This window comes from Camellia sinensis, chromosome 6 (genome assembly GCF_055761805.1).
Source record: "Camellia sinensis isolate YWXY chromosome 6, ASM5576180v1, whole genome shotgun sequence".
NCBI classification, from domain to species: Eukaryota; Viridiplantae; Streptophyta; class Magnoliopsida; order Ericales; family Theaceae; genus Camellia; species Camellia sinensis.
Window position 1 is genome coordinate 22,768,816 of NC_138966.1, and position 22,550 is coordinate 22,791,365.

At 35.2% G+C, this 22,550-nt stretch overlaps 1 pseudogene; it reads right to left on the reverse strand.

Annotated features, from left to right (window-relative positions):
- Positions 1-1,800: 1,800 nt before the first annotated feature.
- On the reverse strand, positions 1,801-19,923 carry LOC114319714 (gibberellin 20 oxidase 1-D-like; annotated as a pseudogene).
- Between the last annotated feature and the right edge of the window lie 2,627 nt (positions 19,924-22,550).

The following is a 22,550-nucleotide window of genomic DNA, read 5'->3' on the forward strand; positions in this document are numbered from 1 at the left end:
TCATATTCTGCTTCTTTACATGAAAAAAGAAATTTTGTGGCCTTTTTAGACCAAGTTTACTTTCGATTTTTGAGTCCACTTTGTCAAAAACTTTATATATTTCTCCTAAACTTTCTATGAAAAAATAAACGTGTTTTCCTCAATGCCAATCACTCTTGGAAAGCACTTCCAGAAAAGAATACTGCATAAACATATTTTTGAATATGATACTACTATTCTTATGGGTGAGCATGTTCCAGATTGGTTCGGATTGGGATAAAATCAGGACGAATCTATTATCTACGGTTCCTGAAAAATTGGAACTAATCCAGTCCGTTTAAATAATGGAACCAATCTGTTTAAACACGGATTAGATCGGTTTAGGACCATGGATTCATATAATTAAATAACAAAAAAATATAAAACATTTTAATTTCATAAAAACATAAACATAGTATCAAACAAAAGCAATAAACAAAAGCAACAAACAAAAGCAATAAAACTGGATACACAGTACACCAAGCAGAGTTCTCTTCTGTATTAAAATTAAACATAGCATCAAACAAAAGCAATAAGAAAACTGGTTTAGCTTTTATATGAAATAAGAAATGATATTATGTGGGAGGGTCTATAATATAAATATAGACTATTTGTATACGGTTTGGATCGGTTCCAATCCGGAAACGTGGGGTTCAATTCGGAACCGATCCGTTGCCTACGGATTTTTAAATTTCCAATCCGGAATCGAACCACGGATTCAAAAACACCAATCCAAACTTACTAGATTGGACTGAACTGGATTAGATTACGGATTATATGAATTTCTTGCTTAGTCCTAACTATTCTAATAGATTTCTTTGTCTACAACAATTATGATTGTACTTCGCACTTACATTTTCAGTTCCAAGTACAACCTACCCATCATTTGTCTTTTTTTATTTTTTTTTATTTTTAACAAACCAAGTTACTCGAGTTTCTTGACTATTTGACTTGTTAACATATATATATATATATATAGATATTAAAAATTTGCTCGTTAAATTTCCAATTAAAGATTTAACAACCTACTACTTAACTTGACTCGACTTGATTATATATAGTTTAATTTTGATTGAAATCATCTTTAAAAAGTAAATAAGCCAAACTTGAATGCATTTTATTCATAATTTTTTGTTTTATCGTAGTGGATCAGTATGAGATTATTTATAGCACATCCAATGGACTCTTTAAATGAGGCTTGTTAGCTATTATAGTTAACATTATCATATTTCAGTCCTTTCAATAGGCTTGTTATTACAATAGTGATTTTAACAAATTTCTTCAAAGTTGGCGACATTTGAAGAGCTTTAGAAGGCTCTTTGAATATTTTGTGTGCATAGATAGGTAAAATAAATAGTAGCATCGGAGTATATAAATAGCAAAATAAATTAGACAAAATAAAAAAATTATCTTTTTTTATAGTTTAGCTTAAAAAATGAAGAGTACTATTGAAGTTTCTCTTACAAATATTTTGAGGATTATATAAATTAGACAATTAATTGCATAAAAAAAGTTATTTATTTAAGAAGAAATCACTTATTATTTAGTCAAACCAAGCATATTTTTTATATTTAACTTCGTTTTAGCCAAAGAGATTATTTGAAGATTGCTAAACTAAGGACTTTCAGGAAAAAATTTAAAATGCATAAATTAATTCATTTTTATTTAAATTCAAATCACTCTAAATTTAAAACTGAATATTTTTTTCCGCGCACATATGGCCACTTTGAAAAAAAAAAAAAAAACAGATGTGAAGATTCTGTTACTTTTCTTGGACTCTCTTCAGTTGGTTTTGCATTGAAGCCAATTTGAGAAGACATCAAGGGTTTCTGTGTCAGCTCTATAATGCTTCTGAGTGAATTCAAGAAGAGTTGGCCAAGTGAAGTCTGGATATATCCTTGGATTATCACTATTCACCAATCCATTAGATGGACTCACTACTTTGTCCATGTTTGGAGACAAAAAGAAGGTTAGAGACTTCCTTGGAACTTGTTTGTTTACCACTGCTCTATGCAAGCAACTCTTGTAAATTCCATTTGATAGAGCCTGAAACATTTCCAAACTTTTATGTATTAAAATTCAAGCTTATGCTAATAAACTTCATTAGAAAAGTTTAATAAGATTCTCAGATATTTTGGGTTTTTCATATGATTGAACACATGGTCCTCTATCCCTAAATTCAAGTTTATCCTCAGCTTTTTGAAACCATCACTGACATTAGACACAAGGTCCTTGTCCCTAAATTTTCTTGTTCGTCTCTCAATGCATCCTCAATTATTGAATTATATTTCAAGATTCTCAAATGATTCAATAGTTAAGAGTACATTGAGACATAAAGACAAAGGGATTAGATGAAAAAGAATCCATAGCCATGTCAATCATTCAACAATGTTATAGAGTAAGAAAAATGGTCGCTAAAGTGATTTGGCGATGAAAAAACTACATCGGTCACGAAATATGTTTTTTTTCTTGTAGAGGTAATATAAATACAATTTGTTAAAAAAAAATAAAATCATACAGAACTATACAATATTTTGCAGCCTTTTCATTTGAAGACAAAACACTCATCATTGTAGCCAGATTTACAAAAATATTATTATCACATCATTCTGTATAGATTGTATTATGTATACAAATTCTGTTTAACAATAGTTTTTTATATATATAAAAATTACCTAATAATTAGATGTCATATAATTAAATGTCATTTTAATAGAGTCACATAACTCTATATCTAAATTCTACATATTTGTGTGTTTGTTTATTATTATAATTTTTGAAGACTGGGTCATTTGTTCCTAAATATTGGTGTCCCCAATCCCAAAACATTTATAACTATTAGATATGTTTCGAGATTTTTGAACCTTCACATGATCCAATGACTATAAATGCTTTGGGTGAGAGAAACAAGGATGACAACAGGCAAGACGGGAGAGAAAACTTCGTCCCCGCTTTGGTTTCTCATCAAGGACAAGAAATTGTCATCCTAAATTTAGAGTGAGAGGAAGCTTAGCCCTTTTTGATTAGTTTTCAAACTATTTTTTACTCATAGCATATTCCTTATTTAACATTTGTTTATGTACTCACATGAATGTGTCTCCAATGTTGACAACAAAAGCTTGTGAATTGGGAAGAATGGAGTGCCATTATTGATCAATAAACACTTGAAGCCCACCAACATTGTCTTGATGAAGTATAGTGAGTGAATTTGGATCACGGTGAGGACCAGTTCCAAGAGTCTCATGAGCTTTAAGGCAAGGAGGGTAGTTGTTTAATCTCATTATTGATTCATTTCCTTCAAAGAATTCTCTTAAATGGGTTGGGCCCACTCCTAGGCTCATCCCCAATAGCTCCATGATTCTAAGTGAGATTGTTCATTGCTTCACTATAATCTTGATATATCCTTCTAAGAAAACACACACACAAAAAAAAAAAGAAGAAGCAAGTTTAGCTAAATAATAAATTGAGAGAGAGATAGACATGGCTATGAATAATTAAGAGTATTTTTATTTTTAAATTTTTGGTTGTTTTGTTCTGTGTTTTCATTTTTGACAAAACACAAAAAAATAAAATAATAATAATAAAAACTAAAAATATATTTAATAAATAGTTACATTATATTTTTGACCCCTCATTGTGATATACCTTTGTTGTACTCTTCGTTTTACAACAATAAATAAAAAAAATCTAATAAAAAAATATTTTTGAAAATGGTTTTCATTAAAGGTTTTTGAAGACTCACTTTAAACATCTAATGTTTTTAAGTGGGCAGTTTAAATTCAAAACAAAATCATCTTTAATAATGAAATTAACTCACTTACTTAAAATAATTTAAAATAGTACAACTACAAGATATCTAGTACCTCTCTTGGTATCCATTAATAATATTCTTTTTTAGTAAATTATATTTTGATTTTGTAATTTAATTCTTGTATCAATTTGATCTCAATAAATTCAATTGTATTGATTTTGCACTTCAAATTTTTACTTTGTATTTTGAGAAATTAGAAAGAAAAAAAATTAAAGAAAAATATGATTCATTAAACAGGAATAAATAATTTCAAATCGAATGTTAACCCCTCAATTACTCTAAGATGTGTCACACTTGATTTCGGTTCAACTTTTAAAGGATTGTTATGAATTAGGGTAAATTGACATAACGTAAAAAATTCAAAATAAAACTATAGTAATCAAATTAACACAAAACACAAATTACATGGACTATGGTTCTTTTCTTTGCTAATAAATAAATATATATATATATATATATATATATATATATATTTAAAAGCTTTTCGAGAAACTTTTCTGACTACTTTTAAAAAATATCAAAAAAAAATTATAAAAATATAAATAATCTAAAATACTATGAATTATGAAAAGTTATTTTAAAATCCACCCCGAAAGAATTATATACTGTAAATTTAAAGTTGATGAGATGTGGATCACAATGAAAATGATTATTATTCATAAATATGTTTTTCTAGATATTTTTATGAGTTTACAGCATGGTTGAAAAATACTATCAGACTGATTGGTATTTCTAAATTTTTCATTGTTTTGTTTTAAAAAACACAAAAAAAATGAAAACAAAGGAAACAAAAACATAACCAAATAGAACAACCTAAGTTTTTCATACCCGAATTGTCTAAAATCTTCACCCATTGTGCTGACCAAGTACTCTTCAACCACGTTTGATGATTCCCCATCATCACAATACCTAAAAGAAAGAGTTTCTTTCCATGGAAGCTTGGAAGAGTATCTACCAGTAAAGCTACTAGCATATCCATGATAATCTCCAACTTTTCTCTGAGCTCTCTGTTTCTCTTTCAATGGCATATCAAAAAAACATGTCCATGTTCTTGTGAGCTTCATTGATAAGCTCTTCGCTAACTCCATGATTTATGACTAAGAAGAAGCCATGTTTCTTGCAAGCCTCATCGACAAGTCTAGTAGCAGTTGTGACAGAGAGGGGGTCACCAGAGAGGAAGGCTCCCAAGTCGATAGGTGGAACGATGAGCGGTGGTGGCTCATGGAGGCTAGGTTTTTCGTGGTCCGGCCATATGAATTGTGGAGGTATATTGAATTCGTGCTTGAGAAGAGATGCATCGAACACGGGAGGTTTTGGGTGGTTTAGCGGCAGAGATGATGGTCGTGGAGGAGGAGGAGGAGGAGGAAGAGGAGGCATTGTATTGGTGTTGTTAAGATTTGAGAGAGCTGGCTGTAAAAGAGAGAGAGGACAAAGATATTGATGAAATGAAAAAAAATTACAAGCCCATTTTATAGACTCAATTTTTACACCAAGTGATGTGTCACCAAAAAGATTGGTTGATGATTAGATAATAAATAAGAGAGCTAACTTAAATATGGGACCAACATAGGACCCACATGGTGTAGGTCCCACACCTATGTGAGGCATTTGGTAGAACTTTTGGAACCTCTAACATTACTTTTTCAACAAAGTGTCACATCATTGAGTCTAAAAAATATAACTATACTATTATATAAAAATATTATTGGTTAATTTTTAAATCCTCTTAATTATTGTCAATAATATATTAGTATTATTTCCTTTAATTTTGTGATTTCAAAACATGCAATGATGTAATTACTATTTTAGTTTCAATGGTTATGGTATGAAATTCATATCTATCTCTATACTTGTATCTATACTATTATATAAAAATATTATTGGTTAATTTTTAAATCCTCTTAATTATTGTCAATAATATATTAGTATTATTTCCTTAAATTTTGTGATTTCAAAACATGCAATGATGTAATTACCATTTTAGTTTCAATGTTTATGGTATGAAATTCATATCTATATCTATACTTCTATTTATACAATTATATAAAAATATTATTGGTTAATTTTTAAATCCTTTCATCATTATCAATAATATATTACTATTATTTCTTTAAATTTTGCAATTTCAAAACATGCAATGACGTGATTACTATTTTAGTTTCAATGGTTATGGTATGAAATTCATATCTATATCTATACTTCTATTTATACTATTATATTAAAATATTATTGGTTAATTTTTAAATCCTCTTAATTTTTGTCAATAATATATTAGTATTATTTCTTTAAATTTTGTGATTTCAAAACATGCAATGATGTGATTACTATTTTAGTTTGAATGGTTATGGCATGAAATTCATATTTATATCTATACTTTTATCTATACTATTATATAAAAATATTATTGATTAATTGTTAAATCCTCTTAATCATTGTAAATAATATATTAGTATTATTTCTTTAAATTTTGTGATTTAAAAAATGCAATGATGTAATTACTATTTTTAATTTCAACGGTTATGGTATGAAATCTATATCTATATTTATACTTCTATCTATACTATTATATAAAAATATTATTGGTTAATTTTTAAATCATCTTAATTATTGTCAATAATATATTTGTGTTATTTCCTTTAATTTTGTGATTTCAAAACATGCAATGATGTAATTACTATTTTAGTTTCAATAGTTATGGTATGAAATTCATAAAAAAATCTATACTTCTATCTATACTATTATATAAAAATATCATTGGTTAATTTTTAAATCCTCTTAATCATTGTCAATAATATATTAGTATTATTTCTTTAAATTTTGTGACTTCAAAAATGCAATGATGAAACTACTATTTTTAATTTCAATCGTTATAGTATGAAATCTATATCTATATTTATACTTCTATCTATACTATTATCTAAAAATATTATTGGTTAATTTTTAAATCCTCCTAATTATTGTCAATAATATATTAGTATTATTTCCTTAAATTTTGTGATTTGAAAACATGCAACGATATAATTACTATTTTAGTTTCAATGGTTATGGTATGAAATTCATATCTATATCTATACTTCTATGTATACTATTATATAAAAGTATTATTGGTTAATTTTTAAATCCTCTTAATCATTGTCAATAATAAGTTAGTATTATTTCTTTAAATTTTGTGATTTCAAAAATGCAATGATGTAATTACTATTTTTAATTTCAATCGTTATGGTATGAAATCTATATCTATATTTATAATTCTATCTATACTATTATATAAAAATATTATTTGTTAATTTTTAAATCCTCCTAATTTTTGTCAATAATATATTAGTATTATTTCCTTAAATTTTGTGATTTCAAAACAAGCAATGATGTAATTACTATTTTGGTTTCAATGGTTATGGTATGAAATTCATATCTATATCTATACTTCTATCTATACTATTCTATAAAAATATTATTGGTTAATTTTTAAATCCTCTTAATTATTGTCAATAATATATTAGTATTATTTCCTTAAATTTTGTGATTTCAAAACATGCAATGCTATAATTACAATTTTAGTTTCAATGGTTATGGTATGAAATTCATATCTATGTCTATACTTCTATTTATACTATTATATTAAAATATTATTGGTTAATTATGAAATCCTCTTAATCGTTGCAATAATATATTAGTATTATTTTTTTAAATTTTGTGATTTCAAAACATGAATGATGTGATTACTATTTTTAGTTTCAATGAAATAAAACTATTGGCACATCAAGCTATATATCTAATTTTAAATTTGTAACGCCTCCAAAATATAACAATAAAACCGTCTCATGGTATTTAATAAATAATAATACAATTATGTATATGTACCCTTCCGTTCAGATGATTCCAGTTGTACATATATGACACATGCAATTATATATTCATAAGTCATAACCCTAAATCTATAACATGAGTCATAAGCAAAAAGTATGAAATAAGAGTTAAACAGATACATGAATGCCTTAATGGTTACAATTTTCCAAGTCGTTGCTTGGTTATAGCAAAAGTGAGTTTGAAACTCGATACAAGTAAAGCCCTTGGCTTGTACCAAAATAATTACAACAGAACAAAACAAGAAGCTCTCAGCTCTATGTCCTCCCAAGCTACGGTTTTGGCGGAGACATATCATCAGCACCTGAAAGTGGTTTTCCACAGAGGGTGAGCCAAAACCCAGTAAAGATATTCTAACAAAGTGTATAAATCTTAACAGAGTTATAAGGTGAATGCATATGCAATGCTTATGCCAAAACTTTTTATATCTCTTTCAAAAAACCATGAAATGCCAGGTTTATATCACAATTCATGAAATCATTTCATTTTTACAACAGAAAATAGGGCAGTGAATACAACACTGGAAATCTCTAGGACGTGTCTGCAAGTTGGCTACATGCACTATTGTAGCACTCGACTTTCTTCGCGCGCCCCCCTTTCCTAGAAGGCGCGAATTGGTCCTACTACAGTTCGGACTCCTGTCACGGTTCTGAATATAATCTCATAAAGTGCAATGTAAGACTAATAAATCATCAAAAAGTCCAAATCTGGCAATTGGTTTTGGAAAATCAATTTTAAATCAAAAGCGCCAAACATAGACTGCTTTGCTAGATTATAGAGTCGCCACCTAAATATTTTATTTTTGAAAAATTTAAGAAACCCTGACTCGTGCCAAAGGCCAAGTGTCCGTCATCACCAAAGTTGCCTCTGTTCGAGAACTTGGGTACGAGAAGGAAAGGTCCTGAAATGAGCACCCCCGCTTGCCCGATCAAAGGATCAGCCTCTACTAAGCATGATATGTTATTTCATAAACACATGTGTTCTTATTCCAGTTATTAATCTAACTTACTATGTGATGCGCACAACATACAAGTATAGACTCAATCACGAGAATTGGAACAAAACAGCTCATGTTTGTTTTAAAAAATGGTTTGAAATGCCACCCTCAAGTGGGCTAAAGCGCGGATTTGCCACCCTCAAGTGGGCTTAAAACAAGATGATTTGCCACTTTACAAAGTGGGCTTAAAAACTCACATTTGATGAATTGTTCCAATTCAAGCAACAAAGCCTTCAGTCATAGGCATTCATGCAGTTTATCAAATAAGCACATAACCTCATGGCAAGCATGCTAAACATGGAAACACTCACACTCATGCAAGTATGCTAAAACGTAAACACTTAGGGCATGTTTGATTGGGTGGATTAGAGTGTGGGATTAGGATTATTAATCCGTGGGCCCAATTATCCTATATTTGTTTTAACATTTTTGTTTAGTATTATTAATCCAATGGATAATTAATCCAACAAATTTGTAGGATTATTAGTAATAGGGTAGGGGTGGGATTATTAATCCAATGGATATTAATCCAATTGGATAGTGAATACCACACTAATTTACTAGGACTATTAATACTTCACTATTAATATTGTGAATCAAACATGACCTTACAGTGTACTCCAAGCCAAAACAGAAAACTAGTTAGAAATATGCACGATCCTAACAATGTTAATCAATGCCTAATGCAGCACATGCAATAATGTGACCAAATAGGCTCGGCTATCTAAGATGGCATATGAATGCAACACTTGATAACATGCTTTGAAACACGTATTCAAGAAAGTTGTCACGACCCAAACCCGCCCCTATGGGTTCAGCACCGTAACCGGCCAGTAATCCAAGATTACCGAAGGCTTGCTTAACAGTAAAACAGTAAAACAGAGTACAGGGGCATGGCAAAAGCCAAAACAGTAAATAAACAATGTCCAATGAGCTGTGACAGTCTGTATGCCAAAAAGACTTTTCATACACATATACATGAACAGTACAGAACAGTATATACATATATACAATCATTCAGTTCAGGGGCCTAATCCCTATTAAACAGTACCGTAACAGTCTATACAGTTATACAAAACAGATACAGAGACAGACGGGGAAATTAAAAACACCCCTAAGCCATAACTTGACAGGCTCGGAACCTCGCAGTGAGGCACAGTGGTTGGCTTGACAAAACTGGAGCTTACCCCGACGCTTCTAACCACGGTCTGGTGCCTGTACACCTACATATATATATGAGCAGTGAGCTAAAGCCCAGTGAATAACGTAATGCGTAAAGAGGTTAAGAATGAATGTCTTTACAGTAATGAAAACAGTTCGTTAATTCAGTATATCAGTCATTCAGTCATATGTGGTACATCCATTAGTATAACAGTACAGTAAACAGTAGGTCTTAAAAGAACGAACAGTAAGTGATGGCCATCAATCCGTAAATAGTAGTGGTTCCAACAAGGGAACCGACAGAGATCTCTGTAATAGTAACAGTAAACAGTAGTTGCTAAGGATGTCACAATACAGTTCAGAATATAGGACATACATTCATTCAATTAACAGTATCAGTTCAGAAAGCAGTACAGTTCAATTGTTCAGAAGATAATCATTTTGAATATATCTTTACACAGTTGTTACTCACAGAGCTCTGGGCTACAGTAAAGCTAGAGCGCGCCCCCAGTCGCCAACCCTACACAGTTACAGATTGAACACACACACTAAGCTACATAGTTGGGAAAGATAATAACTTAATCCCTAATTTGCCTCGGTGTGTTCTACATCTATATCCTCATTAAGATGTCTTAAACAAGGCCTAAGAATGCCTAGGATGGGATGAGGATGCAAAGATGCACTTTAAAAGCATTTTCAGAATTTTCAGAAAACAGGGGTCACGCTCGAGCGGACATGCAGACAAAGGTTTCCACTCGAGCGTAGACTTACCCGCTTGAGCATTCTACAAAACAGTCAAAAATGCTGGATAGGTGAAAATCACGCTCGATTGGGCGCTCGACACTCGCTCGAGCATGAGATACAACGTCACGCTCGAGCGTCAATTATTCCGCTCGAGCAGACTTCAAAACAGTGCAAAGTACTGGGAGCACGAATTTCACGCTCGAGCGCCAGTAACCCTGCTCGAGCGTGAGTTCAAAATCTGGAATTCCCAGATTTGAACCTCAAGCTCAAATTCAACTTTTAAAACATAAATTTCGATCCTCTTGGGCCAATTTTCTAGAAAATATCCCAAAACTCATAGTTTAACATGATTCCAAAGCTCAAATGTAAAATCAAAGCCCAAGGGTGTTTCAAATAACTCAGCTTCAAACCAATTTTTCATGAACATGCTACAACCAAGACATGCATGAAATCCAAATCATTTCAAAGCTTCAATTTGATGCTCTAGTGAGCCAATTGTTCCAAAAACAAGACGAAATCATGGACTACACCAATAATATGAACATGCATGTTCCAAATTCCATGTCTTCAACCTCAAAATGCTAGGATATAAGCATGCATGCATGGAATGAACTTCAATTCAACAATTTAAAGTTAATTCATGCCCTTAATCTCTAAACTTCCATGAACCATGCAACATAAGACTTAATTTAGCAATCAAGAAGATGAGTTCTTACCTTAGGTCTAGGATGCAAGATATACAAGCTCAAATATGCACTCAATCCTTCAATTCCTTCAAATTTCCAAGCGAAATTCAAGATGAAGCTAAGTTCCTCTACCTCTCTCTCTCAGTTGGTTTTGTGTCTCTCAAATGGCTGATGAAATGTGTTAAGGCTCACATATGTGAATCAACTAAAGGCTTAAGACTTGGCCCACTAAGTGGTATGTTGGTAATTAAGCCAATATATGTAATTTATCAATATTGATCTAATTTAATCATACCAAATCAGTTTTCAAATAAACACACCATAAAATCACATAAATTCTAATGATCAGAAAACATCAATCGATTCCGGATTCGGCCGCCGATAAGGTCTTCAATTTGCAACTTAAACATAAAACATGGACAAATAATCAAACAGTCAACAGATAGACATACAATTAAACAGATATACTTAATCAATTCAGTTCCAGATTTCAGTCAGTTAGTTCAGTACTTCAATCAATTCAGTTACCAATCATAATCAGTCTCAGTTTAGTAGTAATCAGTGGTTAATCGGTAAACAGTGACGGGGGTTGTTACAAAAGTGTATTAAAATTGCGATGCAGGTTGAATGATGCGCCGAGCCCGGTGCATGCAAGACAAATGAATGATGCAAACATGCAAGCATAAGATATGCTAATTGAAATATGCCCTAATCTAACCATTGAAAGCGGTTAAATAAAAGGAAGAAAGAAATGGGGTTGGAAGACATGCACACAAACACGCACCCTTATTACAACATTACGCCCTCTCGAAGGAGGGTACGAATGAATAAGTTAAGCTATGCTAATTAAGCTAATTATTACAAACCAACTAATTAACTATACTAAGCTAATTAATTATTACAAACCCAATGAACAACTAGCCAATCTAAGCTAATTAGAATATTAGAAAACTTGAATGATTAACTAGTTACACAAACTAAACTAATCATAAGCAATGAAATGGCCTCACGGACGAGGGAGACATGCATGCTCGGCTGGCGTCATCCCGAAAATCTATCGTTTTGCCGTCAATTGCCTCTGTCTGCACTCACCTTGGTTTTTGAACATTGAACCAACCTCCATACTGTTTTTGCCTCAAAACAGAAACATTTCTGCACAAAATTGGACTGATGGCCAGTCGGCCACAAAAAGTGGCTACCGGCCACCTTAACTGGCCGGTTGGCTAGTGAAAGTGGTCGGTCGGCCACCTGTTGTTCCAGACTTCTAGTTTTGCTGCAACAGAGGACAACAGAGGCACAACAATGTATTTTGTAGGAAATGTGTGTACTACCACACTCCTTATCATTTCTCAAGCTCAAAGGAGTGCGACGCTTGGCTTTCAAGCCATCAACCAAGAATTTCAATGCATGATGGCCCAAAAACCAAGCTCATACAAGCTTAATGAATGCGCACATAAGACTCAAAGTGCCTCCGCCCTATCATGCATGATCAAGGGTGTTGACGACCAAGAAAAATGACACATTTCATTACTTTGAGTATGAAACGTCCCACATTTCTTATGTTTGGATTAACGTCCGATCCAAACACATGCAATGCAACACAAATGCTTATATTTCACAAGTTTTACTTTACTTGTTTTGTTTACACATTTTACATTACCGATTAATCCTTTAACCGATTAAGTCCAATGTGGAAGTCCTCTAATGGGAAAGATGGCTTAAGCCACAAGCACCTTAAGCATGAAAGAAGCCTCATGCTTTTGGTTAGTAGAAACCCTCAAGAGAAGGCTAAAACCATTAGGCATGAGAGCCTCGATTCCATGCTTAAACCAACAAAAGGCTTAAGACCACTTTCAAAATCAAATTCAAAAGTGAAGTATGAAAGAAGATTGCAGAAATTCAGTGTTGATATGGCATGCTAAAGACACTAAATCATGCAATCAACATATGCACAACATGTTCGAAGCCAAAAACAACAAAGCTAGTGAAGTGCATTACACTAGAAGCAAGCAATACCAAGATTAAATGACCAAACTAGCTCTGGACAGAGCTTAAACATGCTAAAACAATGGCCAAAACATGTTGAAATTGAAGCATAGCAAGCAAGAAAACTCATGCTCATGTATTGGCTTATAAACAAGGCATAAAGCACAACTCTCAAAAGCTATGAAAGAGTGAAATATGTGAGAGTGTGACTATACCATATACACTGAAATTACATGCTACATGATGCCAAAACATGCAATCATCCCATACACAACATGTTAAGGGCCCCAAAACTCAAAGCTAGTCAAGGGTATTTACACTAAAACCATGCAAGGCAAGCCTCAAAGGACCAAGACCACTCAAAACATAGTTAAACCATGCTAAAACATGAACAAAAACATGCTAGAGCATGGCCAAATTGAGCTAGAATAATAGGCTACAATATCAAGTAAGCTAGGCTAGCAAGCATGATTACACTACAAGTGTAAGAAGCAAACAAAAGGTGCTCCAACCAGCCAAAAATAGAGCTAGAACATGTTAAGATAAGGCCAAAAACATGCTCAAACTAGGCTACAAAAAGGTAGAAATACATGCTCATTTGGTAGGCCATCAACACATACAAACAAGACAAGAGGAGAGGGGACCACCCCCTCCCATTTTGGACCTCAAAACCACATTTCCACCACTGAAATTCCTTTGGAATTCAGTGGTTAAAGGGCCAAAAAGAGATGGTTTCAAAAGCTTTGAAGGATGGCCCAAAAGGCTTGCAAATAAAGAGACAAGAAGGGTGGACCACCCTCAAACTCGAAAGGGGCTTAAACCACCCATTTTAGGATTGAAAAACATAGTTTTCTTCAGTTCAAAACCAAGCCAAAAACAATTTGCAAAGGTGGAAAAACAAGTGTGCAAGACAAGCTTAAAAAGGGAAAAGTGATTACCTTTGAACCACAGCAGCAAAACAGCCTCAACTCTGAGCTAAAACTAGCTTTGAGAGCTCAAATAGGACCTCCAAGAACCTCAGCAACAAGGTAGAGGTGTTTGGTCTAGGGTCACTTTGCAAAAGTGTAGGAAATTCTCACTTCTAAGCATAATATAGGAAGAAAGATAGTCTTCTAGAGAGAGGCTGGAATTTTGCTCACAAAATTATAGAGAGAGAGAGAGAGAGAGAGAGAGAGAGATTTAGAGAGCAAGGCTCCCAAACTTGTCAACTTTTCAAAATATGAGATATGGCTTCAATATATAGCAAAAAGAGAGCCTTGGTCGAAATATCTGAGCTAGGACAGGTGGCACATTGTGAAAATAGCTGGAGGAAATATCTGCAAAAAAATCTGAGTTTTGGACATAAGTGGCCGGTGGGCTACCTTTCCTGGCCGGCCGGCTACCTCAAGTGGCCGACCGGCTACTTTTCTGGCCGACATCAAAAATTTGCTCTGCAAGTCAAACTTCAAATGGGCATATCTCCTTCATATGGACTCGTTTTCAGGTCATTCTTGTGTCCAAGTTGAAGCCCCGGAAGTAATATTTCCAATGGTGGCAGCCTCACATCAAAATTCCAACTGTACTAAGAGATATGCCTCTTTTAGTACAGACTGCTCAGTTTTGGTCCTCACAGATTGATGCCTAAATGCTCCTCAGTTAGTTTTCTTCCCTCCTTTCCTCTTTTCTTCAACTCCAAACCTCTACACAAGGTGCTTTGAAAGATATTTCAAAGATTTCATCTCTCTTTCATTAATTTCTACTTTGTCCTTGCTCGGTTTACCGAAAGGCGCAACATTTAACAAAATGTGAGCTTTGGAATATCGTAGAATCATTTTCAAAAATATTTTGAAAGAGAGGATTTTAAGATCTAAAATCTTTTTGGTCCAAAAATGGGGTGTGAGGTTTGGATTTGATGCTCTCCTTACCAAAGAAATCAAACCTTTGCATATCATAGCCTACACCATCATGTAAGCAATCAGTAGTGTCCAAGTCTTAAGGGCGGTAAAAAATGGGGCGTCTACAACTACCAATTACCATTTTTAACAGTATTAACTGGAAGGCTCGGCACCTATGTGCGTGAGTTTTTGGACTTTCACCAAGGTATTCACCTCTTTTTCTCAAAACAATATACATTTTTAATGTGTTAAATATGTAACAATGCTCAATTCAAATGGATGAGAAATTAGTTTCAATTTACCTAATTCTCATGCAATTTATACAATAATCATGGCTATCCTTCAGCGATAGCCTAAAACAGATATCTCTAAACAAATAACTAATTTCCAATAAAGATATACTTTCCAAATTCTTAAGATGGGAGGGACAATGCATATCCAACTCCACCACCACCATCATCATCATCATTCCAATTCCATAACTCCCACATCATTTCCATTTCCTCTTTATAAAATCAATTATTCACATTTTAGGATAAAATCCCATTTTCTTTATAAACCAATTCCAAGGTTAAAGATTTACCATTTTATCACATCTCAGCAACATTTACAAACCCACAATCATTTTCAAGAATCTATTTGAAAACCCCTCTTTTTTATTTTAAAACCAAACCCTAGATTTTTATCAAAATCTCTAAATCCCATGATTTCTTTGAAAAGGCATAACTAAGTTAAAAACCATACTAAAGTGTGATGCCCCCAAAATACAGTAAATACAACCCACAAGCTAAAAGATAATAAAAATAATATGCTTTCATTTATCAAAGTTCGTATACAAAAAGATAACACATGCAATATACATTCACAAACTATTCATCTTGAATCCACAACATGTGTTACAATGATAAGAGAACTGAAAACTAAACAGGTAATCATATGCCCTATAGGCTTACATCTTTCCAAGTCACTGCTCGGTTGTAATAAAATGAGCCTAGCTCAATACAGTTAAAGCCCTTGGCTATACAAAAGAATACACAAAAGAAAGAAGCTCTTGCCTCCCAAATGTCCCTCCAAACTATTGCCTTGGTGGAGGCATATCACCAACACTTGAAAATGATTTTTCCCAAATAGGGTGAGCCAAATCCCAATCAGAATAATCTAACACAATATATGAGATTTAACGAAGATATAAGTGCGATGCACATATACAATGCCAGTGACAAAAAATTCACATTTTTGTATAATCATAAAATACCAAGTTCATATCTTATTCCATTTTCCTTCAATTCATTTCAATTCATGAGACAATTTCATTATTTTTCAACAATCCAACTGAGACTACAACTTTGTGGTTATCTAATCAACACAATTACCACACAAACACTTTAATTTGCCATTTTACAAAAATTTTGTTTACGGGATCAGCACCCATGTATATGCTCGGTTTCGAGACTTTCACCCAGGATACTCCGAGCAACTTTAATTTGAATGGAGTCCATCCTCTATCTCCTCCCAAACATGGACTACATCTCATTCTCTTCCCAAACATCATACATGTACAATGTATGTAAAACATAGTCATATTCAATGACAACCAACAATAGATTAGTTTTAATTCACCTAATCCTCATACAATTTCTACAACAATCATGGTTATCCCCCACGGATAGCCCAATATAGTTATTTCTAAACAGATATTCAATCCCAAGACAGATAATTTATTCAAAATTTCCAAAGGTGAGAGGTAATACATATCTAACTTTACCATCTATTTCAATATTCGTCCAATTTCATATTTACAACACTAATTTCATTTATTTATACAAAATAAATATTTGAATCATTTTAGGGCAAACTCTTTTTTTTCCAAATATCAATCCAAGGCCAAAATCAACTATTTTGTAACCATAACACCTTATGTTTAACCTCATAACAATTTCCACAACATACACTTAGAAACCCCTCTTTTGATTTTACAACCCAAACCCTAGGTTTGTCTAAAATACATCCAAATCCCACCATTGTTATACAATCACCAAATAGCTAAGTTAAAAACCATATGAAAGTGTAGAAAATCCCTACCTCAAGCTTAGAAGACCAAAGAAACAAAGGAGAAACTTCAAAGACGTCGAAACCAGCTTCTACTTGGATCAAAATGGAGCTTTTGAGACGCTCTACCCTTTTCTCAAAGGCACTAGGGTGAAGATTCCAATGGATCTAGGTGAAATAGTAGAGAGAAGATGAGTTTTAGAGAGAGAAACTCAAGAACTAGGTTTTTGGAAAGTTTAGAGAGAGAGAGAGAGAGAGAGAGAGAGAGGAATGAAAAAGTGATGAAAAATGTCATTTTCGCAATCTATTATACACGCAGTCCGCTCGAGCGTGAAAGTGACGCTCGAGCACAAGAAGTAACGCTTGAGCGCATAATGCACACTTTCAGAAGTTTTGCAGACGAAGGGCATCGCTCGAGCTCAAGATTGGATGCTCGAGCATCCACCTGCTCAAGCGTAGGAAACGCCGCTTGAGCGTAGATTACACTCTTCCGGTATTTGCAAGTCTACAAAAATACTGAGAGTTTGCGAAGCCCGCTTGAGCGCAAGAATGGCCGCTCGAGTGGAGAAGCAGAAATTGCAAAACTCTCTTGAGTGCAAGAATGGACGCTCAAGCGGAGGAGCAAAAATCTAGGCAACAAAGGTTTGAAAAAACAAGTAACCAACCTATTTCAAACACACAACTACAATCCAATAACCAAATTTAAGGGGGATTAAACGGAAAAACGACAATGAACAACATTCAGAAACTATAAGCCCGGGTCCGGAATGGAACAAAAGTCAGGTCAAAACTGAAATCGCTATAACCTCTCCTCTTTAAGGAATTTCGTCCCCGAAATTTCAAATCAAGTTCACAATCATTATTAAACCATTCACAACAACAGTAATCTAATAAGTTCAACACCATGACTCACTCTCCAGTCATCTATTTTCATCAACTCGATACACAAGTCCCATATTGAAAGTGCAATTCATAATTTCCCAAAACATTTACAATGGTCAAAATTTACACAACATATACAATGTTTTCAAAAGTGATACAACACACACGATATTCCATATTCTCAAAACATATGCAATGCTTATATTGAAACCATGTTTCCAAAATACCCCATAACATATACAATGTTATTGTGTTTCAAAACATATACAATGCTTTTACATTTCATTAGCATAATCCAAATCTCAATATATAATCAACACCAACAAATAAGTCTGGACATTTTTCCCGGACTTCCAATTCATGCTCCCAAGTTGCTTCCTTAATTCCATGATGTTTCCATAATACCTTAACCAAGGATATCATCTTGCTTCGCAAGACTTGGTCTTGTGTATCCAAGACTCTCACCGGTCTCTGCTTATACGAGGCATCCTCATCTGCCTCTAAGTCGGTCTAATCCAACACGTGCAATGGATCTGGTTCATACGAAGCATACTAATATGAAACACATCATGAACCCTAAAAAGTTGTGGCGGTAACGCTAAACGGTAAGCAACCTCTCCAATCCGCTCAAGGATCTCAAAAGGTCCAATGAATCGAGAGAACAACTTCCCAAATCTTATCAAACCCCGTCTAGGTGATATCTTCAAAAAGACATAATCTCCCACCTCAAAAGACAAGGGTCTCTTCCTACGGTCGGCATAACTTTTTTGGCGACTTTGGGCTGTAGCCAACCTCTTACGGATAAGTGCCACCTTCTTCGTCATTTCCCAAACCAACTCTGGACCCAACAAAGGTGCATCACCCACCTCGGCCCAACACACCAGGGATCTACATGGTCGGTCATACAAGGCCTCAAACGGTGTCATGCCAATATTCGATTGGAAACTGTTATTGTAGGCAAACCTCACTAAGGGCAAGTGCCTCTCCCATAACCCCTTATAATCAAGGACACAACCTTGAAGTATATCCTCAAGGATCTGAATGGTATGCTTGGACAGCGCATCAGTCTGAGGGTGATACGCTGTGCTAAAAGTCAGTTTAGTGCCCAAGGCACTCTACAAGCTCTGCTACAACTGAGTTGTAAAAAGCGAATCTCTATCCAAAACAATTGTCACAGGGACCCTGCGCAATCTCACTATGTCCCTAATGTAAAGGTTGGCAAGATAGTCTTCCAAATCGCTCACATGCATAGGTATAAAGTGCGCCGACTTGGTGAATCGATCAACTACCACCCAAATGGCATCACTGCCCGTTAAGTGCTCTAAAGGCCCACAACAAAATCCATCATGACATGCTCCCACTTTCACTCGGCTATAGGCGAGGGTTATAACAAACCCTCTAGTCTCTAATGTTTAGCTTTCACTTGCTGACAAGTAAGGCAATTCGACACAAACACGGCTACATCCTTCTTCATACCTCTCTGCCAAAACTAGCGACTAAGATCGTGATACATCTTTGTGCCCCCCGGATGCACCACAAGGCGTGAATGCTGAAACTCTTGTTGTACTTCCTTTCGGCAAGACTTCGCCACAAGTACACAGTCAAGGTGTCTAACACTCAAGTTAGAATACAAGTTCAAGCCTATTTCCACCTTCCCATTGGAGATCTTTTCCCGGAGGGTTTCTACCTCAAGATCATTCTTCTGCACTTATAACACTCGGTTCAGAAGTGCAGGTTGTGCGACTACAAAAAACAAGGCTGCAGACTCAACGGACTTGCCTGCAAGGCGAACTCCCCAATAGCACCCAATATCTCCCATTCCCAGATGGCAACACTAGCCACACTACCCATGGATTTCCTACTCAAGGCATCGGCCACGATATTGGCCTTTCTCGGATGATAATGCAACTCGAAGTCATAATCTTCTATGAACTCCATCCACCTCCTCTGCCTCATATTCAAGTCTTTCTGAGTAAATAGATACTTTAGACTCTTGTGATTCAAAAACACCTCAAACTTCTCACCATACAAATAATGCCTCCAAATCTTCAAGGCAAATATCACCGTCACTAACTCTAGGTGATGAGTAGGGTAGTTCCTCTTATGTGTTTTAAACTACAGCAAGCCATAGGCTATTACCTTTCCCTCTTGCATCAATACACAACCCAAACATTCCCGTGAGGCATCATAATACATCGAATAGCGTAAACCCCTCTCCGAAATAATGAACACTAGAACAGTGGTGAGTCTAACCTTAAGCTCTTAAAATGACTTCTCATACGCCTCACTCTATACAAACTTGATCCCTTTCCTCGTCAGCCTAGTCAATGATGATGCTTGCTTAGAGAAATCCTTCACAAATCTACGATAGTACCCGGCCAACCCCAAGAAACTACGAATCTTAAAAGTATTCCTAGGTGGTTCCCAATCTTACACTGCTTCTCTCTTGGATGAATCTACAGTCACCCCTTCCCCAGATACCACATGGCCTAGGAACTTAACTTATTTTAGCCAAAATTCATATTTTCCAAACTTAGCATACAACTTAAGGGCTCTAAACAACTCAAGTGCTACCTGCAAGTGTTCCTTGTGCTCCTTCTCAGAAGGTGAGTAAATCAATATGTCGTCCACAAAAAAAAACACAAAATGATCTAGAAATTCACTTAAGATTTGGTTTATCAAGTCCATAAACACAGCTAGTGCATTGGTTAGCCTAAACGGCATCACTAAGAATTCATAATGGCCATACCGCGTATGGAATGTCGTCTTTGGGATATCCTCCTCCCTTACTCTCAACTGGTGATAGCTCGATCTCAGGTGTATTTTAGAGAAGCAACAAGACCTCTTCAACTGATTAAATAAATCATCTATACGAGGCATCGGGTACTTGTTCTTGACAGTCACCTGATTCTACTTTCGGTAATCTATACAAAGTCGCAAAGCACCATCTTTCTTCTTTGCAAAGAGAGCCGGTGCTCTCCAAGGTGAAGTACTAAGGCGGATGAAACCCTTATCTAACAATTCTTGGAGTTGAACCTTCAACTCACTCAATTCAGCAGGTGCAAATCTATACAGTGCCATAAAAATCGGTGACGTGCCAAACACTAAATCAATAGAGAACTCGATCTCTCGATGTGGTGGTAAACTAGTAAGATCCTTGGGAAAGACATCAGGGTATTCACAAACCACCCTTGGCAACTCAACCTGGACTTCATCACACTCACCACCCAAGAAGGTTGCAAGAAGGAAACTAAGTTCACTCCACTCACGCAGATCATATATTGGTGATAAAACTCTATCCACCTGGTCCCCCAAGAAATAAAAATGACCACCGCTCAAGGTACATACAGTAACCCTCTAACTGTAGCAATCTATAATGGCCTGGTATGACGATAACTAGTCCATACCCAAAATAACATCAAAACTAGACATATCAAGCAATATAAATGCAAATGGTAGTCGACAACCGGCAACCTCGATATCACAACCCCGACACCCCTGCTTCAAAATAATCTCACCATCGATAAGTGACTCTACACAAATAGGAGATGCTAACTGAGCCAACTCTAACCCCAAAACCAATGCAAAAGCAGACGAGATAAAAGAATGGGATGCACCAGTATCAATCAATACATTAGCAACTTAATTCAAAACAAGAAGGTACCTCTCACCACAAAAGAAGCAGGTACAAGATCTGGCATTGTAACAGCATACACATGCCCCGTAGGTCTCTACTCAACCTGCTTACCCCTCGGAGCATAAGCCTAATGCACTGACTGAGCCAAAGAGTCTCCCTGATTGGCCTTCAAGGCTTGTGCTGATTGTGCTGGCTGGTGACTCTATGTCTTCGTCAAACTAGACGCACCAGATGTGCCACCCAACTGAGGGCAAAATCTCTTCATGCGCCCCACCTGCCCACACTGATAACAAGTGAGTGACTGCCCTCTCTCTTGACTCTGGCCTAGAGAACAAGCTAAAGATGGTGTAGACCGCTGAACTCCTCCTCTCTACGAGCAAGCTAGAGACTTGTGGCCCAATTGACCACATTTGTAACAAGCAACATCTCCCTAACCACCCCTCCCAGAACCCGAACTCGGTACTGGAAAAGTGGACCACGATTGACCTCCCTGGGATGATTGGGGATTAAAACCCCTCTGTCTCTTGCTGTCCCCTTAATTATCCTGACTCCTCTTGGAGCCCCTCATTCTCTCTTCCTCTGCCTGCATAATGGTCTCAAGATGGGCTGCCGCCTCCACAAGGTGCCCATAATCTCTAATCATGGACCCGACTACTTAAAACATGAGCTCGGTTCTTAACCGCTTCTCAAACTCCAGACAATGACATTCTTTAATCACCTCAAGATCAGGAGCAAAACTAGAGAGGCTAGTGAATGTGGCCTCATACTCAGCCACTGGTGTGCTCAACTGAACTAACTTAGAGCACTGGTCCCTCAACTTCTCCCTAATCGTGGGAGGTAG